Genomic DNA, 7,118 nt, shown 5'->3' with positions numbered 1-7,118 from the left:
GCCAGCAATATGATGGGGCAAGGCTGTTTCTTTACAGAGCTGTTGGTGGAAGATGGGGTACAGGCAGTATGTACCTTGGCCATGCTTGGGTATAGATAGAAGAGCACTGGAGATGTGTTTTGAGTCTTCTTATTGAAGTGTCAGGGTTTTTTGGATGGTAAATCGACTTTTAAGCCAGCAAATTGGCAAGTTTGTCCAAAAAACCCCTGAAAAAAAGACGTTCAAATGCCTGAGACCTCACAGTCCCCCATCTTCAGGAAAAACCAACCAGAGACTGCTTCTTTTGAATATCTGGGGGAAAAAGCTGAGATATTTAAAGAGGCACAAACATATGGATTTATTTTTTCAGACTCATAGAAGCTATTAAATATTTGCAAAGCAGTTTTTCTCTGTAACATTAGACTTAATGGGAATAAATTAGCTGAAAGACATGATTGCAGGAATGCTAACAGCTGGATTCTGTATGAACTTTAAGTTTAGAGAGTGTTTTCTTTACTCTTCCATAAAGGAAAAAGCTCTTAGTTTGTAACTTCTGAGGCATTGTAAGTAAATAAAAGATGACATAATTCTTTGCCCTTAAAACTGACTGAAGTAAGATGATGCACAGGCGCAGATAACTCTGAACTACAACGTTCTTCAGGGCTGACAACATTCTTGTAAACTAAGACTTTTAAAATCAACAGAATAAACCTGGTTATAACAAGTTAACAGAGGTTACATGACCTAAATTCTGATTTAAATTGGTCAAATGTTGGTACCGAGTAAGAGAATATAAAATATGCTATGGAGAGAATATTAGTAAGACATTCACAGGAAGAACCAGATGAAACTGTGTCCAAACATTGAAGGGAATATTAGGGTTGTGGGATAATTGTCAAAACTGGTACTCAGTAAAGCATTGTGACTTCATGTGAGAAGACAAACATCTCAGATCCTAAGTGCTAAAGCTCCCCATCAGAGCATGCACTGACATCCAGCTCCATGCTGTAATGCAAATGGAATGGCTCTGATGCCTAGTCCTTCAATGTTGCATTTCTAAATTCACGGTGTTAAATAGATTCCTGCTATTCCTAACAACAGACCTCCTCCCTATAACAGCAAAGAAACAGCAGAAGGTATATGATCTCAAAACCCCTATCTGATCTTGGGTAGTCAATAAATGTTGTGGGCTCTTACGGTGCTCAGCTCTTCCAAAAAGTAAGGTTTAGAGGTTTGCCCCAGACCACATAATAAAGCTGGCAGAGCAGAATATGATTTAGGATTAACACCTGCCATATGGCACTTGCTTCTCCATCCTATGCTGCTTCTTGATCATGCTAAGTTAGTCACAGCTCCAGCAGCAGAAATAGGAGGAGTTGTTTATTATCCTCAGCACAGTAATGATACCTCAGGCCACAGTGATAAGTAATTGAAACAACAGGGGTCTTATAGAGACTTAAAAGCAGACAACTTAAAATACACAGAAACTGGTGTATTAAATGGAATGTGTAACTAATAAACTGCCAGCTATTTGCAGTATAATACAGCATCCCAAATTCAGTCATTCTAGAGACTTCAACTTCCACAATACCACTTCCACTTGCTGCACTTCAGAATGCAAAACTCCATCAAGATGAGGCTAAATAATAGCAATAGTAATAATCATAGCAATGACAACAACAACCAATGTTACTCATGCTTACTTTGCTCTAAAAGGATTTCTACTTGTAAATGTAGGTAGATGACAAGTAATTTTAACACCAAGATGTGACAACAATCATGTGCAATTAAGGACCCAGTGTTATGCAGTGCTGAATATCTATGATCTAAAGCTGATAAGGATTTAATTGAGTAAATAACAATATTTATAAATATTATTGACTAACTGTATCATGTTCTTCTGGCCTAAAATATGTTATGTCATACTGACTACAGATTTAGATATTAAAAACAAAACTAAATAATTTGTCTTCAATTCTACTTGCCCTAAACAGAATGTCCAGGAGCCCTTCTATGAGAATGGAAGGATACAACCTTCAAAGCAAGTCTTATGCCATCAGACCTACTGATATGTATTTCTCTGTGTTCTTTATTAAATGAAATTGCATTTGATATTTTTCATTTGTCTTTATGATCTATTAATAACACTTTACCTATCCATCACTCTGTATTTTCTGCATAATTTTATTCCATTCCTCTGCTTTTAAGATGATCCTAGAATTTTTAGTGCTATTCCATGTACTGTATGAATTTTGAGCATATACTGTATGCAGCTGAGATATATCATACTTAACAGAAAGTTTTCCAAAACCATTGTCTCACATTGTAATGAGATACAGAGAGATTAAGGATATTTTAGTACTTTGGCTACTGGATGGCACATGAAGGGCAATATGATTAAATGCAAGATAAAACTGTGAGCTGAGTGATAAAACCAGACAAGTACATGAAAGATTCTTCTGTCAGAAGTTTTTCTTATTTGTCATGTAAATATTGCCTGAATGTACTATTACTGAATCTAAAGTTTGTAATTTTGCAGCTAGTAATTCTCCATTAGGGGTACTGTTTCATTTATCATCGCTGGGCTGTCTTTGGAAGACTAGGAAATAAGACAGAGCCATAGAACACTAATCTCCCTTAGCCTGTGCTAGCCTGGCTGTACTGTTTATTTCTAGTAGAGTTCACCATTTGCCAGGGATGGCATCTACCAGGGTACTGCAAGTGCTGCCAGTGTGGCTCTGCAATGTATAAAATCAGCAGCTGACCCCACCAAAATGCTCCCAAAAAAGGAAGAAAAGAAAGGAAATCATATTGCCAGGTTCTCTCTAGGTCTTCAGGGCAGAGATGTGTACACCTGCTGTGTGGTTAGTGTGCAGAGCAGGGAAGCACCAAGGCTTAGGATATGCTGGGCAGCAGGAACTGCTCAGGCATTATTGAGTTGTTTCTGCCATTAAAGTACAGAGAAGTGGAGGAGAAACGAGTGTGGCACTCCAGCAATCTCAGCTGACCTCTTTCAGGAACCAAGGGGGTATCTGCTTTGGGAAGATGCCAGCTGGCTCAACCCAGCTTTGAGAATCCTGGTGCTGCACTGGGGAATGCTTAGCTTGCCCCAGAGCTGCTGGGGAAATTACCCTGATTTGGGGGTGTCATTGTGTAAAGAATGGGGATGTTAAGAGTTCGAGTTGTCTCTCAGTAACAGCATCCACACCACGAAAAATAGGAGAACACTTGCCCAGCAATATTCCAGTTTCATTTTTATATCATGATGGAGAAGTCTGATCTAGGCTTTTGGGATGTGGCTGGAGCACCCAAGCATCACACTACACTGGTTCTAGCAAGGGCCAGGCTGTGCAGAGGTTTGGAGAGGTTGCTGGTGCCTGTCGCTGAAAGCTTGTGGAGGCTGCCTGCCTGCTAATGCAGCTTTGAAGGAAGACAGGGCTCATCATAAGCTACTTGAGAAAATTGTAGGCTCTGTGTAAGTTGCACAAATTACTGGCCAAAGATTTCAAACAATGAACACGTTTGTTCTCAAACTATTTATGAACAGGAAAAAAAAAACAAACCTCACAGTAAGACAGTGATGTGTGGAATATGCTTTGTTTGCCTGGCATTAATGGATATCTGAAGGAGCTGGGCTGTGTGCCTCATTCAGTCAAGCTGTAGAGATAATCAAAGGGGTGAGAAATGCTTCCCAAGTATCCCCTTTTGCATTCTTCAAACATTCTCTCAAACTCCCAATGAATACAGTATAGAAAAATTAAGATGAGGCTTACATCCTCACAGGTCTCCTGCCACCCTGTGCAGCTGAACTGAGACCAAACTGTCTCCCAGAGCTCATATGGGAGCAGCACAATTGTCCCTTTCTGCATGCCATTAGTCACACGTATTTTCAGTCCCTGGGCTAGATCTCTGCAGGCTGCATGTGACCTGCTACCTGTCCCCTGCCACACTCTTTCCACAAGGCCCTCCCCGTCACCTGGGGATGGAGATGTGCTGTGCAGTCCTTGGGGTGTTGGTAACAAGCTTTCTGGCTGCTCTTGGTGAAGTTCTGGGGTCCCTCATGGATATATGACACCCAGGAGTAAAAGAGAATTATCACTATAAAAAAATCTGATCTTTTCATGTCTATAATTTCTTCCTGTGTTTGTGTGTTATTGCATTGCATTAAGCTCTCTCTAAAAACAGGAAAAAACCTGCAATTCATAATCAGAGAGGGGGGAGAGACAGAGACACAGAAAGAGTAATGCTGGGAATCCTAGACTGCTGAAAAGGAGAGGAAGAAACCAACACAAATTGCTGCCTGAGATGATTAAAGACACTTCAACATTTTATAGGGAACAGCCTGCAAAACTGCTACAGAAAATGGTGGGAGATAAGGCAGCAAAGGAGATGGTTATCAGAGAAGAACTTGGTGATATTTTTTGAAAAATAGTCACTACAGGAAAAAATCCTCTCTTGTCTCAAAAAAAAAAAAAAAAAAAGAAAGAAAAAAAAGAAAAGGAAAAAGCCAAGAGCAGATATAACCAAGGAACATATAGATGATCAGTGTCCCATGCTTCATTCAATCAGGCAATCAAGATAATTAGAAAGTATGGGGAAGATTGATTAATGGCCAAGACAGACATTGAGTTGACCTTTTCTTTATTACTACAGCAGTACATTTAAATAGTCTCCACTTAGTAGGGCTTAAAATGGAAAAGTGAGCTGTTATAGATATAGTAAATGTATAACTAAGAATGCATGATCTAATACTCCTATTCTGTAGCTTGCTTTCCCCCTTTGGTCTCCACACCATCTCATCTCAACATGAATTAGTTTAGTTTCTTGAATCCATGCTCTAGCAGTTATGCTAGTTACTATCTTAAGAGAAAGCAATGTATTTAATGGTAGCAAAATAGATACCGTTTAAAATGTTTTAAAGTTGAAAATAAGAAAGCATAGGGTCAGTGCTGTTTTGTGAATTAGCATCAGTTTTGTTATACACAGGAACAGGACAAGGGAAGCTGAGCCAGACTCCTCATGCTGGGATCCCAAGATTTAGTGATAAGTGAGGGAATGTATCCAGGACTCCTTTGTGGTACCTTTGCCTTAGGAGAGCCTGGCATGTCCACAGTAAGGCCTCTCCTTCATCATGTCAGAGATTTTGGCTCAGTGACCCACAGCTGAGGCCAGTGGAGCTGCCACAGCACCAGTAGCAAGTGTCAGAGCACAGAGAACAGACAGGAGTCTCATGGGGAGAGAAACTTTGTGAAAGCATCTTTACAGCTGTTAGCCAGTCTCCTTGGGGTGAGGGCTGCCAAGCAGCTACAAGGCAGGCACAGCACAAAGAGGACATCATGCCAGAGAGGCTTGCAAGGATTTGTGGTACCCATAAAAGGGCACCTGAGCCAAAATGTGTAGCTTGCAATGCTCCCCTGAGAGGGAGTGAAAACACAACACAGGTCACAGGTTTCAGGAGCTGGCTGACTTGTGCCTCTGGGCTCATGGTGTGAAGCTGGACCCCTAAGCAGCAGACTTCAGGGCACAGGAGTGCTGCCTGGGTCATGTGGGAGATCTGGGTGTCCAGGGAATAACTCTTTTAGGAGAAAGGTTTAAGTTACCTTTTTATACAAAACATTCTTCCATCTGGTGAGAAATACATTGAGCTGGGCTCTATAAGGTGACTCTAACAGCAAATGTAAATGAGAAGCAGAGGTAGGTACAGGCACTTCTCAGCAGCAGGGTGGGAACAAATGATGCAGGATTTTGCCTGGAGGCAACTCAGGGCAGAAGCGTTGTCAGATCTGGAACAAAGACAATGCACTGTATATCCTGCCATCAGCAAGGGCTGGACCACAAGCAAAGTGGGCCAGAGCACCCCTGAGCCTGCTGTGGAGGGCTCAGTTTCCCACCGAGGTTCAGTGATACCTGCTAAAGAGTCTCAGCATTTTCTCAGTTGCTGGACTGAAGAGTGGCATGTAGTGCTCAAGGCTGCTTGCTGAACAGTGCTTTTCCTCACAGGCAAATCTGCAGGGGAAAGGGAGAGAAAATAATTAGTAAAACTGGAAGGCGTTTAGAAAAATAAGTATGTATTTGGAAGAAAATTCACACCAACCTATTTGGTATAATGCAGGGGAAATCAGTGGATTTCTACAAAGAGTGGCTTTGCAGAAGTTTACAAGATCTACAGGGAAATTATGACATTAAGCAATGTTTACAACTACAGAGTAGTGTTTCAGGCAAAAAATGTTAAATGTTGCTCATTTGCAGTAGTCAACCCCCCTCCAACTATAGACTTAGCCTTTTAATTTTGTAGAGTAGAAAACAATTGACATATTGTATGAAACGGTTTCTTCTATGAGTTATCTGCTAAGCAGAAATAATTTTGATCGCCAGCATTGGGTCAGGCATTCAGCTCATGTAACCCAGCAGAACTCCTCTGGTGTCAATAAAACCACCTTGATTTACAGTAGCAGGAGATCTGAGCAGTGTATAGCTTTGAAAAATGGAGGTGAACATTTATTCATTATTTCAAAGGTACAGGCTCGATCTGCTCTGCTGAGACATAACCTTGCTGTGCCAGACAGCTCAGCTGAGATCTCCACAGGCTCGGGAGGACCAGGGTTTGCTCCCAGACTGCACTCTGCAGGAACAGCTCCTCACTGAGCAGGAGCAAGCCCAGCACTTTCTGAGGAATGCCTCTTTACCCAAGCCCATCAGAAACGCACTTGCAATGGCAATTAATTGGTTCTGGGATACCCTCCAATGCAAATGGCCACATCCAAAGCCCTCTATTTTGCTGCCTTCAAAGGGCACCAGCTTAGTCTCAAGGGTGTCAGTTTTGAGACTGGTGCTTTATATGCATCTAGGTCAGATTTCATCTGTGACCAAACACGTGAACAGTGATCCTGTGCTGATCTTGCAATGGATGTAGGGCCACGTGGGGCTTTTGTAGCACCCCTGCTCCACTTGCTGCAGTGTGGGTGACAGTGGGGAGGCTCTGTGCGAGCACAGGGAGGTGCTGGTGCCTGTCTGCCTTTGCTGGGCTGGACTGAGCCTTCAAAGCTCTGCTCCTAGAGCCCTGGCGGGGAGGTGAGGCTCCAGAGCTGGTCTTACTGACAGTGTCACTCTAATTTAAATAAAGATGTTTAAAAAAAAAC

At 41.9% G+C, this 7,118-nt stretch overlaps 1 long non-coding RNA gene across 1 annotated transcript; it reads right to left on the bottom strand.

Moving 5' to 3' along the window:
* Positions 1-5,430: 5,430 nt before the first annotated feature.
* Positions 5,431-6,605, bottom strand: LOC116997048. The gene is made up of 3 exons (XR_004418059.1): positions 6,529-6,605; positions 5,887-5,985; positions 5,431-5,762 (listed from the first exon to the last, which is right to left on the bottom strand). It is a non-coding gene; the product is annotated as an uncharacterized LOC116997048 (long non-coding RNA).
* Positions 6,606-7,118: the final 513 nt, after the last annotated feature.

Source organism: Catharus ustulatus, chromosome 5, assembly GCF_009819885.2.
Source record: "Catharus ustulatus isolate bCatUst1 chromosome 5, bCatUst1.pri.v2, whole genome shotgun sequence".
NCBI lineage: Eukaryota > Metazoa > Chordata > Aves > Passeriformes > Turdidae > Catharus > Catharus ustulatus.
Note: the sequence above shows the minus strand (reverse complement) of the source record. Positions and strands in the feature narration are given on the sequence as shown.